Below are 14,248 nucleotides of genomic sequence, written 5' to 3' on the forward strand. Positions count from 1 at the left end.
TCTTATCACTTTTTTTCTCATTCAATAACCCTCCAGGGAAGAAAATTGCAAGACTTCAGTCTTCATTTCTAATAATACACAGAAAACACTCATCTTCACATTTCCTTTCATTCGAATACCAATTTTAAAAGGTTTTGGTTTTCTTGATTCTGTTTAGTACATTTAAGTGCAGATTCAGAGTAGTAAAATTATCATAGCCCCAATTTGTATTATTCATTAACAAATAATATTAAATCTCTTTAAAATAATTTATATTTATAGTAACTTTAGTCTTTCAAATTTTCTTTCTATTCTAAATTATTCTAATCATACCTCTTTATTGTTATAGTTTCAGATTTTTTAAAAATCCTTTTTCAGCATTAAAAATACTGCTCTAAATATATGTGATAGATAACCAAGTAAATGCACACAAACGTAAATATATTTGTTAACATAATCTCAAATGTGTTATGCTTTAATCTGTTTTCAAGGGCACTTTTAAAATTGCCTTTGAAAAAAATATATACGAAATATTCAGTTAAACCTATGATAGCCAACTAGTCAAAAATGTATATCACTTTAGCAAAAAAGTGAACTTCTGCATGCAAACTATGATATTTTACTCTTCAAGTTTTTAATGAGTGCAGTGATATGCTCAAAGAAACATTAAATAATTAATAGTCAACAACGAAAAAACATTTTAACAAAACTGGAAAGCAGCAATTTTTAAATTAGGCCACAGTCATTAAGGCTAAGACACAGCATTGGATAATCCCTGTTTAGTATTATATTCTATTACCTTTAATTTCTTTTACAAAAGGAACTCTAGACATATATTCTTTTAAAAAATATTGCTTTTTAAAAAATTACAAAATGAATGCATTTTGATTGAATATACATTTCTTTTTTTAAATTTGGAAGAGAGTAAACTCTATCATACCCAAATTGATTCTCAAAAAAAAAAAAAAAGTTTTTTGTGGATTTCTATACATTCTCCTAGACCTTTTCTGTATATATACCAATAGAAAATATAAACTCTTATAAGTTTGTGTGTTTGTATGCACATTCTATTTAGTGTAGTTATGCTATACATCCAAGTCTATAATGTGACTTTTTTTTTCACTTATTACATATAAAATAATTCATATGAGTGTGTATATATTCTTTTTGAAGGTTGTTATTCCATATTTCATTTTTGATGATTGTTATTCTATATTATAATTTATTGCTATTGGTGTTTTCTCCAACTTTTACTATAGCTATCATGCTGCAATGAATATTCTTGAAAGTATTTTCCACATGTGTATTTTAAGACAAAAGTCAAATAAATCATGAATTATACATTTATCTTTTTATTAAAATATATGTGGCATATAACATTGCATATATTTAAGATGTGTGACATGTTAATTTGGTACATTTATATATTATGTATGATTTCCATTGTGGCAATAATTAGCACCTCTATTGTGTCACATAATTATAATTTTTTTTTTAGTGGTTGGGATAATTAAGTTCTAGTCTCTTAGAATGTTTGATTATAATAACAATATTGTTTCTGTATTCACTATACTATGCAGTAGATCTCTAGGGCTTACTACTCATTGCAAATTTGTACCCTTAAACAATATCTGTCCTATTCTCTTAGCCTCTATCTCCAAGTAACCACCATTTTACTCTCTGTTTTTACAAGTCTAGCTATTTTAGATTCCACATATAAGTCATACCAAATGTTTCTTGTCTTTCTCTAACTTATCTCACTTAGCATAATGTGTTCAAGGTCCATCCATGTTGTTGCAAATTATAGGATGAATTTGGAAATTTAATTCTAGTTTCTGTATTCTGTTCCATTGGTCTATGTGTGTGTTTTTATGTCAGTACCACAATGTTTTTCTTACTATAGCTTTGTAGTATACTTTGAAATAAGAAAATATGAGACCTCCAGCTTTGTTCTTTCTTAGAATTGTTTTGGCTATTACTTGTGTTTTTTTTCTGGTTCCGTACACATTTTTAGGTTATTGAGGGTGTTGTTGTTTTTTGTTTTTTGTTTATTTTTTTATTTCTGTGAAAAATGCCAATGAAATTTTTATAAAAAATGTGTTGAATCTTTGATGGCTTTGGGTGGTATGGACTTTTAACAATATTAATTCTTCCAATCCATGAGCACAAGGTGTCTTTCCACTTATGTTGCTGATTTTTTTCAGAAAAGTCTTGTAGTTTTTATTGTTCAGATCTTTGACTTCCTTAGTTAATTTGTAAATATTTTATTCTTTTTTGATACAAATGTAAATGTTATTATTTTCTTGATTTTTGTTATTAGTATATAAAAATGTAAATAATTTCTGTATATTAATTTCTGTATATCCTACAAATGTATTGAATTCATTCATTCTAATAGTTTTTTGGTGGAGAATTTAGGGTTTCTATATATAGTAACCCCCACTTTCTTTTGATTTCCACTAGCAGGGAATATCTTCTTCTATTCCTTCACATTGAGTTTGTGTATCTTTAGAGATGAAAGAAGTCTCCTATAGGCAGCATATAGTTAGGTCTTGCTTTTTAAATTTATCCATTTTATGTTTTATGATTAGTGAATTTAACCCATTTATATTTAGAGTGATATGTAAGGATTTGCCACTGCCATCCTATAATTTGTCTTCTAGTTGTTGTGTATTACCATAGGCTATTTTTCCTTGTTCTGCCTCCCTTTGTAATTTGGTAGTTTTTCGTGGTAGTATGCTCAATCTTCCTTTTTTTTTTTTTTTTTAAATAAATTTATTCTCGATTTTTGTTTTGTGGTTACCATAAGATTATTAAAAACATCTCATATATAAAACAGTTCATTTCATGCTGGCAGCAACTTAATTTGCCTATAAAGGCTTCATCTTTTTACTCCTTCCTTTTTATAATTTTGACGTCACAATTTATCTTTTTTATGCTGTGTATGAATTAACACATTATAGTATCTATATTTTAAATATTTTTTCTTTAAACTTTGTAGTTAAGTTATAATACAATTTTATAATTATAATACAATTTTCTAATACAATTTAATTATAATTGTATTATAATACAATTATAATACAATTTTAATACAATTATAATACAATTTTCTAATTTTTTTCACCTGTACCAGGATGTTATGTACTTTCACTGATTCTGTGTCACTGATTAGCATCTTTTCATTTCAGTTAGAACACCTTTCAGTATTTCTTGAAAGGCAGATCTAGTGGTGGTGAACTCCCTTATATTTTGTTTATCTAAGGAAGACTTTATTTCTCCATCTATGAAGAATAACTGCTGGATAAAGTATTCTTAGTTGACAATATTTATCTTTCAACATTTTGTGTCATTCACTTTCTCCTGGCCTATAGAGTTTTTGCTGAGAAATCTGTAAACCTAATGGGGATTTCTTTGTTGGTTACGTTTTTTTCTCTACCTTTAAGATTATTTATTATTGATTTTTGACAGTTTCACTAAAATTTGTCTTGGAGAAGGTCTTTTGCATTGAGATAATAGGGCGTTCTATTTGCTTCATGGACTCGTATGTATAATTCCTTCCCCGTGCTTGAGAAGTTTTCAGCTATTTCTTTAAATAAACTCTCTGCCCTTTCTCTGTCTGGTACACCAATTATTCTGATATTTGCCTTTCTGATCGAATTCAATAGCACTTGGTTTCTTCACTTTTAAAAATCATAATTCTTTCTCCTATTCTAACAGAATTATTTTTCTATATTACTATAGTCAAAGTCATTTATTCTTTCTTCTGTCTGGTCCGCTTTGTTACCAATGCTTTTTATTGCATAGTTTATATCATTCATTGAATTCTTCAGTTCTAAAATTTGTTTGGTTCTTCATTATAATTTAATCTCTTTGGTAAAGAACTCCTTATGTTCATTAATTTTTTTTTTTTCCTGAGTTCATTGAATTACATTTTTGAGTTTTCTTATCATTCACTACATTTCTTCATAATAGCTATTTTGGATTCTTTATCAGCTAAATCTCAATATTCTGTTTCACAGAGTTCTGTTGCTGAAAAATTTTCTTTTTGTGATATCATATTTTCTTTATTTTTCATAGTATTTGAAGATATGTGTTTTTGCTTCACATTTGAAATAGTGCACACCTTCCTTTAATTAAGGTTTTATTTTGATCTTACAATTTGACAGACTGGCTATTAAAAAGTTTCTTTTGTGGGCATCCTCCCAGTTTTGTATTCTCCAGGCTTTCTTCTCCACCTCTGCCTCAAGTGCTGGGAGTAGGAGTGAAGCAGGATCATTGATTTCCTTGGATCTGCAGCCCCCACTGAGGTCCTATTTGCAACTTTCAGATATACAGGTATCCCTCTTATAATGTGCAGAGGTGCTCACTTTATTTATTTATTTTTAATGCCTACATCACCTGGCATTCCTAGGTTGTCTCACCTCCAAGCACTAACCAGGCCCGACCCTGCTTAGCTTCCAAGATCAGATGAGATCAGGCACGTTCAGGGTAGCATGGCTGTAGACAGAGGTGATTTTATTTGATTATAGATGTCCAATTAGTTTATCAAAGAAAGAAGAGAGGAACAATTAATGTTGCCATGATGATGTTACTCTCAATAATATACACATTTCAAATTATGATAAACACGCCCATGGTGCATTCCCAAAGTCTGTAGTCAATAAAAAACAGTGTATAATAGTATCTCCTTTCTAATTACTTGCTAATAATAGGTATTATAAAGTTTCAAATATCAAACACCATTGATTTAACAAAATTAAACACATTTCTTTGTGCCTATTAGGTGTTTGTATACTGTCCTCTTTAATTTGCCTATTTGCTTTTTCTTGAATTATATATTTGAAGGATTAATCTTGTGTCACAAATTTTCTCCCATTTTATCAATTTTAACTTTGGTAATTATGTGTTTGTCATTAGAGAAATTTTCCTTTTTATATAACCACCATTTTATAAATATTTTTCTATAAGATTCTTAAGCTTCATTTAGCTTGGGAAGTTCTTTCCTCTTAAAGAAAATATATTACCTAAAATGTTCTCCATTATAATCCTCAAGTACACACATATGCTTGGCTCTTCACTGCCTTTTCTAATTTCAATTCTGAATATGTACTGCCTCAAAGCCTTATGATTTCAATCCAAACAATGGGCAAATATAGTATTTATATGCTGTTCTTGATATTTTCATTGGGTCTCAGTTTTTTCAGCTGTAAAAAAAGATTACTAACAGTTGACAATCTAAATGTCTTTTCTAGTTTTGATATCTTAGCCAGCTAGACACAAGGAATATGTTGTTCTTTTAAAAGGGATGATGTAAGTAACTGTAAAACCTTTATGGTCAAGAAAGACTTTTTTTATCCCATTTCCCATTTGTCCTGAGAATACTCGCTGGCGGCTCTTGCAGATCTTACTCCAAGATTACTTTCAAATACAGCCCTAACTTTACCCCCCAAGTTTGCTATGAAATATCTTATTTTTATTTTCGCATACCTTTAGTGTATTGATAGTCTTTAGAAACAAATGCCATCATTCTATTTACAGCATTCTGTTTTCGGTAGTGGAATTTCTATTTACAAAATATAATAATTCTCGATCACTGAAAATGTCAAATCATAGATGTTCTGCTTTGTCTTGTTCCAGGCTTTGCAATTTACCACATAAAAAATTATTAAATATTGATCATCATATACATTTCTGTTACACTAGGATTAAAATTCTGTTTATAAATTACTACAGGAATATATTTTATATTTATTTTCACATTGAAAACCAGTCAGATTTTCTTCAGACTCAGAGTGTGTTTATGTAAAATTAACACCTTAAGCGAGCTGCATTTTTTTTTTCAAAATGAAAAATGGGATAAAAGGTAGTATAGCAATAATATATTCAAATGGAAAACACTGATGTGAGTTTGTAATCTTAAAAATGATTTTCTAGCTCTGTAAATGTGGTCCAATAGCAGCAGCTGCCCCACTTTAGCCCATTAGCTGAATAGTACCTCAATTTTCATTTCTAATACTTTCTTCAGTTCAAGAAAACAGACATGCTTAAGGTATAATGACATCAGCAACATTAACAATAATAAAGAATATTTGTATCTACCACTGGTTGGGGGACCTTGAAGGAGAGCAAGCTTAGAAATGCTTCCCTAGTTTGTAGCACATAGATGCTTTGTATAAAAGCAATGGACAATCCAGGAAAGAGCCTGTTCTATCCCAAGCCCAAATCAATATTTTTTGGAGGATTTTGTAGAAGTTGTAGCATTGTGTCTGTGGGGAACTACATCCTAAGAGCTGGAGGTGGCAAAATAAAAGATTGCCTAAGGCAAACTAGAAAATAAATGGGAACAAAGAGCAAGAATAGTGAAATGTCTCATGCAGGAATGTTCACTTAGTTTCTCAAATTATGAGAAGGAGATGACTTCAAGAGGGAGTGTTCTAAATTTCACTCAGTGTCAAAATATATTTGTAATTAAGTTGCAATATTAAATAAATATATTTAAATTTTTAGAAATATAATTATAATCAATATAGGTGTATACCCATTACCTTATACCTAGCACTGTTCTAGGAACTGCTGACCCAGAGGTTTCTTGTTTCTTGAATCTTACACTTTAAAGGAGGGAGATACATAAAAAGTGATAAACCAATGAGCACTCAAGATAATTTCAGAAAGAGAAATAACTGAGGAAAACAAATAGTATAAGGTGAGAGAATGAGGCACAGGCATTAGAACAGGGCTACTCTAGATTAGAGGATGAGAAAAGATTTGAGAATGTCATTTGATATGAGACATGAAAGGAAAAGGACTACCATAGGAAGACCAAAGGATAATTGATTCAGGCAGAGGGAACAAATATTCCATGTGTCTTAAGCCAGAATTAATTTGGCCTGTGTAAGAGAAAGGAAATAAGTGAGTCTATAGGGCAGTGGAAAATAGAGAAGTATAAAGGAAGAGATAAGGATAGTTTTGTAGTTAACATCATGTGGAACACTTGTTATCAAAATTAAGCATATCTGGAGAATTCGTAAAAACAAAACAGATTGCTGGAACTCATTCTATATCTTCCAAGTCAGTGGGTCTGGGGTCTGAATTTGCATTTCTAATGAGTTTCCAGGTGATGCTGATGGATTTGCTTGTTTTTTAACCAGTCTGACAGCCTCTGCCTTTGATTGAATTGTTTTATTTATTCACATTTAATATTATTGATGTAGTTGAATTTGTCTGTATTCGTGTTTTTCTATATGTCTCATTACTAATTTGTTTCTCTGTTTCTCCCTTATTAACTTTTTTTAAGACATATTTCTTAGTATAATGTTTTTTAATTCCTTTAATAATTTTTCTCACTGTGCTTTTTGAATTATTTTCTTTAGGTTGCTTTAGGGCCTAGAAAACATAGTATACTAAATTAGATGACAGAGACTGGTATAGAAAATAATGTCCCAAAACATAAGTAATTTGACACAATAGCTCTGTAAGAAACTTTAAAATGCAGTACCTGACTGGGCAGCCAAAACAATTCTGCATGGGGAATTTAAACCTTTGGTGGACTACAAGTTGTTCCTACTATGTGAGGAAACATATTGGGAAACTACTTCAATAATCTAGGCTAGAGATTTTAATGATTTAAACTCAGATTGTAGTAGAAGAAGTAGAGAAAAGGATAGATTAAGAATATGTTATGGAAATAGCATAAATAGATCTGCTGTAGGGATGTGAGCTATACCGTAGGTGGTAATATTTACTGACATACAAAAAGAATGAATTAATCTTTAATATATTAATTCTGAGGTGCCAATTAGATATACAAATGTAAATATAAAGCAAGTATTTGGTTATTTGTATCTAGAGTTTAGTAAGGTGAAGTTTGGATGTATACTCTTGGAACTCATTGGCATAGAGATAATATTTAAGGCCCAAAGCAAGATTTTCTAGGGAAAATGTGCAGATAAAGAGAAGTCAGCTCAATATCTGAGTCTCATTGGCTCATTAATATTTTAGAGGATGAACAGAGAAGATAAGAGTCAGAAAAATAGATGAACAAGCTAATAATATATTAAGGGGAACATCTTAAATATGTGTTGTCAAGAGAAGATAACATTACAAGGTCATATTTGACCTTTAGAAGAACAGTTTCATATCCTATCATTTTACTTGGTCCAGATATTTTAATTGCTTTTAACAACTAGAATGTGGAGGATGTGAAGCTATATGTCTTCCAAACATAAGTCATAATAGGATATAAAGTTTCTCCATGGTTCTCTTTCTCTCTTTTGGGATATTTATTCTGTGAGAAGTCTTATATTATCCTACATGCAAGGATTACAGGGAGAAAGCCATGTGGAGAGACAGTCATCATCAGTTACCAGATATATAAGTAAACAAGCCTTTGGATGATTATAGTCCCCAGTCTTCATATCTTCTACCTGAGGCCCCATACATTGTGGAGAAGTGACAAGCCATACCCTGCAGTGTTCTTTCCAAATTCATGACCCTCAGAATCTGTGGCCATAATAAATAGTCACCTATTACTTTAAATTTTGGGATACTGTTTTGCTGCCATAATAACTAGAATATAGAGCTAGAAATCAAAGAATAAACAAGAGGTAAATATAGCTTGGGAGAGTTAAAGATGTGCTAGAGGATGGGTAACAGAGGTAAAGTATAAAGGGCTTTAGATGCCTTCGTAAAGACTTTGGCTATTCCTGTGAATGAGACAGGAACCTTTGGAGGGTTCTGAGCAGAGGAATAACATGATCTGATTTATATCAACATACATACATGCTGCTTCTTGAGATGGCAAATTTTTGAAATTCTTTGTTAAAGCAAACACAAACATATATAGGGAGAGAGAAAGAGAACTATGAAGAAAATTTATATCCTATTGTGAATGATTTATGTTTGGAAGACATATAGCATAATCATATATAATAATTATGTATACATATGTGTGTGTGTGTGTGTGTGTGTGTGTGTATGTATATATATGTATATATATGTATGTATGTTTATGCTGTAAATTCTTTCTTAGTTGTAAACTTCTACCTCCATTTTCCTGGAAATGGAACTTTGGTAGCAAAGAAGTCACAAAGTATCATATGCAATTCTATATTATTTTCAGTTCAGTTTTCTTCTCTGAAGGAAGTTACAGGAAACAAGGGAGACATTCACCTAGATGGCATTTCTAATACTTATCTATGCTTCTAATTTTGCCAAATAGTAATACTTTTTGAATAGATAAGACTCTCCAATACCACTAAAATATTATCTAAATTAAATATTCGAGGGAGCAAAACATTTGAGCTGGAGTTTAAGAGATCTATGAGAAATCAAAGTTTGTTTTGGGGTTTTTTTTTTTTTTTCAGCTCTACATGCCTACTTGAACAATGCCCAAGCAATTCATTAAAAAGATCAGAAGCATGCTATTGTGAAGAATGGTTTAGAAATGCTTCTAGTCTGTAACGGTTTATGTAAAAATTGATATATGTTTATCTCATATGAGACACAGTATATTATCATTTTTTTTTAGTTTTACTAAAATTTTTTACCAACCATATTTTTTTTTTTCAGAGACAAGAAAATTTAAAGTTGTCATAACTATAAATTTTGAGCATAATGAGGATTTCTATTACTTGGATTTCATTTATATTATGAAACATAAAATCAAAGATGAGAATCCTACTATATAATTAAATGGTGAACAATCTCTATAGGACATGTATTTTCCATAAGGTGTAAAATATGTTTAATGGAGTAGGAAGATCTCAGTACAATATAGTCCCCCTATAATACCTGAAAGTACTTAGATGTACAAGAAATTAAATCAAATGCTTAATAATTGATTTCCAGCAGACCAAAATTTTTTATAACTAATTATATTAGTTATAGACAAAATTAGTTATAGTATTAGACAAAAAAAAGCCACCCTAAAAATCAAACTGTAAATTAAATAAGCACATTTCGAAACATATGAGTATGTTTGATTTGTGTCTAAACAATCATCTATACTTTTAAATGACATAATTATTTTCAAAACCACAAATTATTTTAATGCTTATACTACTCAGTAAGGCAAATGATATTGCTCCACCAATTTTAATTTATTCACAATTTAAAAAAGAGTTTCACAATGTACTTCCATTACATATTTATACAAAAAGATAGTCATTAATAGATGAAAGAGATTTGTTCAGTTAATTTAATTAACACTATAGAAAATTAAGTCAGAAATCATTGTTTCAATCTCTAAATGACATCGTGAGCTCTACCAATTATATCATTTGTCTCATCTTTACTACTTACTACCTGTGAGCTTTGATTGCTACAGCTGTTTAAGTTAATGTTATGGAAAACAACAGCAAATGTATAGAAATCAGGTCTTCCTATCAGATGGAAAGCAGCAAGGTCAGAAATAAGTTTATTTCTCCTATAGGTACAGAGGAATTTCATTGTCTAATATGTTTTCCTTTCATGTTTTCAGGTTGTCTAAAAATTCCCATCTATATCCTGTGTTCTAATATATTTTTGTTAACATTATTGAAATTCATCATTGTGTAAGATGGTCTGAGGTAATTAAGTTTTCTATATGTAAAGACTTCATATTATAATAAATTAATGCCTTATACCTCAAATTGTTTCTTAATATGAACAATATTAATTTCAGAAATGACCTTAAAGATATAGACACATTATTTTATTATGAAATATTTATCTAAAAAAAATACTAGACTTGCTGAGACAGATTTGAACCATAAAATATATAAGAACTTCCCTAAAAGTCAAAGAATTCAGTCATAATAGAATACAGTATGAATAATATAGAGGAGTTTCTCTATTAGACACATGAAAATTTAGTTTTTATGAAGGAACTGAAACTTTTTGAAGTTATTAAAAATAACTTATTGACTTCTGGTCAAGATGGCAGACTAAATGCTCTGCTTGCCTCCTCCCATAACCACATCAAAATTATAACTAAATATAGAACAACAATTACTAAGAACCACCTGAGGGCTAGCAGAACAGATCTATAACCAAGGATAAACAAGAAGATACATCAAGACTGGTAGGAGGGTTGGAGACATGGAATGGGCAGGTCCTACAAACTAGTTATGGCAATTAAGAATCAGGAGATATATTTTGGCTGCAGAGGACCCCAATGAAGAGTGAGGACCCCAGCCACACACTGACCTCCCCAGCCTGGGACACCAGGACTGGAAAGAGAAACCCTCTTAAGAGCTGACTATAAAAAGCAGTGGGGGATGCATCTGAGTGAGAAGAAGAGCTGTTAGAGTTTCAGGCATTCCACTGAAGGGCCCCTGCAGGGATACGCTTGCTTACAAACTCACTTTAAGTTTGAAGAGGCAGGATCATATGGTGAGAAACTAAATTGACTAGCTTCTGGCTAGGGATAGAGGTGGAGGAGTCAGGGCAGCTCTCTCTGGGGATGGAAACCAAGGCAAGCACCATTGCTCTTTTATTGAGCCCTGCCCACATCCAGCCGGCAGGTACCAAATCTGAGTTCTCCATTAACTCAAGCTAACACTGTCTGTCCCACCCTGGTGATTTACTGAGACCCTGCCATACCTAGCCCAAGTCTCTTCCAGTGGCTTTTCTACAACCTGCCTCAGCTCAGGCTACAGATGCTCTTAAAATCTCAAAAGTCCACAAACCCAAATAAGCATTGATCATCCTGAGAAAGCCCAGTACCTCTTGCTAAGCAGCCTCAAATCCAGCACAAGTAGCTACCAGTCACAACTTGCATTTTAACAACCACCAGTCACAAGTGGTGGTTGTTCTCAGCTCACAATGTAGTGCTCACCAAGGGGTCCAAAACCCAGCACTAATTACAGCCAGCCTTGATTCACAGCATAGCTTCTCCCAAGCCCCTGTAAGCTCAGCACAAATGGAAACTAGACTCAGATCAATTTCTAGCCTTCACCAAGTGACCTCAAAGTCAGCCACAAGTGGCAGCTGACCTTAGCCTTTACCAGAGCTCTTCTTAAGAACCTCCAGAACCAACACACCTGGTGGCAAGCTTAAGGCGATGCCATTGAACCACCCAACTAGCTCCACAAATGACATCTGAAGGGCGAACTAGGCACCAGAGTCCCCCTAAAGTGGCTCCCCTTTGTGAAATCTGCCCTTGCACAACAGCTTGTGTATGGTAGTCACAGCCAGTCCTCAAAGCCAGTCACTCTGAGGACCAATCTCACTATTAATGTGCCAACAGCAATCAAGGCTCAATTACACCAGGACAGCAAATACAACCCACAAAAAGGACACCCCTGAAGCACCCAGTTAAGATGAACAGGGAGATTGTGCCATTGGGTCCCATTGGGTCTCACTGGACACCTACTACAAAAGGCCAATCTGCCAAGACTGAGAAACATAGCAGATCTACCTAATACATAGAAATGAACACATAGAGTCAGCCGAAATAAGGAGACAGACATGGCCCAAATCAAAGAACAGGAAAAAATTTCTAGAAAACAAACTAAATAAAATGAAAATAAGCAATCTACCAGATACAGAATTTGAAACATTAGTTATAAAGATGCTCAATGAAGTTAGGGGAAGAATAAATGAACTCAGCGACAATTTCAACAGTGTTAAAAACCATAAAATAAATCAGAATAGATTAAAATTAATAGAGAGAATCAACAGCAGATTAGATTAAAATGAGAATTGAAGACAAAGTAGCAGAAAATACCCAATTGGAACAATAACAACAACAATTTTAAAAATATGGAGAGTTTAAGGGTCCTCTGGGAAAACAATAAGCATATCAACATTCACATAATTAGGATACCAGAAAGAGAAGCTAGCAAGGGATTGAAAACCTATTTAAAGAAATAATGACTGAAAACTTCCCTAACCTGGCAAAGGAAATAGACATGCAAGTCTAGGAAGTTCAGAGTTCCAAACAAGATGAATCTAAAGAGACCAACACACATCGTGATTAAAATGTCAACATTTAAAGACAATCTTAAAAGCAAGAGAAAAGCAGTTAGTTACTTACAAGGGAGCACTCATTAGACTGACAGCTCTTTTCTCAACAGAAACTTTGTAGGCCAGAAGGGATTGGCAGGAAATAGTCAAAAGGGTGAAAAACAAGGACCTACAACCAAGATTGCTCTACCCAGCAAAGCTATTGTTTAGAATCGAAGGACAGATAAAGAGCTTCCCAGACAAGAAAAAGCTAAAGGAGTTTATCACCACCAAACCAGTATTACAAAGAATGTGAGAGGCACTTCTTTAAAAAGAAAAATAGGTTAAAAATATAAATAAGAAAATGGCAATAACTATATATTTATCAATAATTACTTTAGATGTAAATGCTCCAATCAAAAGATAAGGTAGCTGGGTAGATAAGAAAACAAGACCTTTACATATGCTGCCTACAGAAGACTCACTTCAGATAGACACACAGACTGAAAGTAAAGAGATGGAAAAAGATATGTCATAAAAATGGAAATAAATTAAACAAGCTTGTTTAATTTATTAGCAATATATATACCAGACAAAATAGACTTTAAAACAAAGGCTATAACAAGAGATTAAAAAAGACCCAGAATCTCACTTCTGAGTATTTATCTGAAGAAACTCAAAACAATACTTTGAAGGGACAAGTGCTTCCATATGTTCATTGAAGCATTATTTACTCAGCAAGGCTATCATTCAGAATCCATGGAGAGAGAATTTCCCAGACAAGAAAAAGCTAAATCAGTTTATCACCATTAAACCAAAATTACAGGAAATGTTAAAGAGATTTCTTTAAGTAGAAAAGATAAAAATGTATATAAGAAAGTATAGGAAAAAATTCTCACTGACAAAGGCAACACTTAGTAAAAGTAGTAGTTCAATCAACTATAAAGCTAGTACAAAGGTTAAACAGCAAAAGAAGGTCATGAGTAATTACACAGTAAATTAAAGGATACACACAAACACACACAAAAGAAGTAAGAAATGACAAATGTGGATGAGGTGAGTAAAATTGTAGTAATTTTAGAATATTTTCCAACTTAAGCAATTATCAACTTAAAATAGAATGCAATAAACATAACTTGGTATATGAAGCACATGGTAACCACAAACCAAAAATCTAAAAGAAATATATGATAAATAAAGGGAAAGGAATCTGAACACTATAGAAAGTCATCATCATACAGGAGAAGAGAGCAAGAGAATAAAAAAGGAATAGAGAAGAACTACAAAAACAATCAGAAAACAATTACTAAAATAGAAATAACTATGTTCCTGTCAATAATTA

At 32.0% G+C, this 14,248-nt stretch overlaps 1 pseudogene; it reads right to left on the reverse strand.

The window, feature by feature from the left end:
* Nucleotides 1–4,368: 4,368 nt before the first annotated feature.
* On the reverse strand, nucleotides 4,369–4,487 carry LOC111737392 (annotated as a pseudogene).
* Nucleotides 4,488–14,248: the final 9,761 nt, after the last annotated feature.

This window comes from Pteropus vampyrus, unplaced genomic scaffold (genome assembly GCF_000151845.1).
Source record: "Pteropus vampyrus isolate Shadow unplaced genomic scaffold, Pvam_2.0 Scaffold26, whole genome shotgun sequence".
Classification (NCBI taxonomy): Eukaryota; Metazoa; Chordata; class Mammalia; order Chiroptera; family Pteropodidae; genus Pteropus; species Pteropus vampyrus.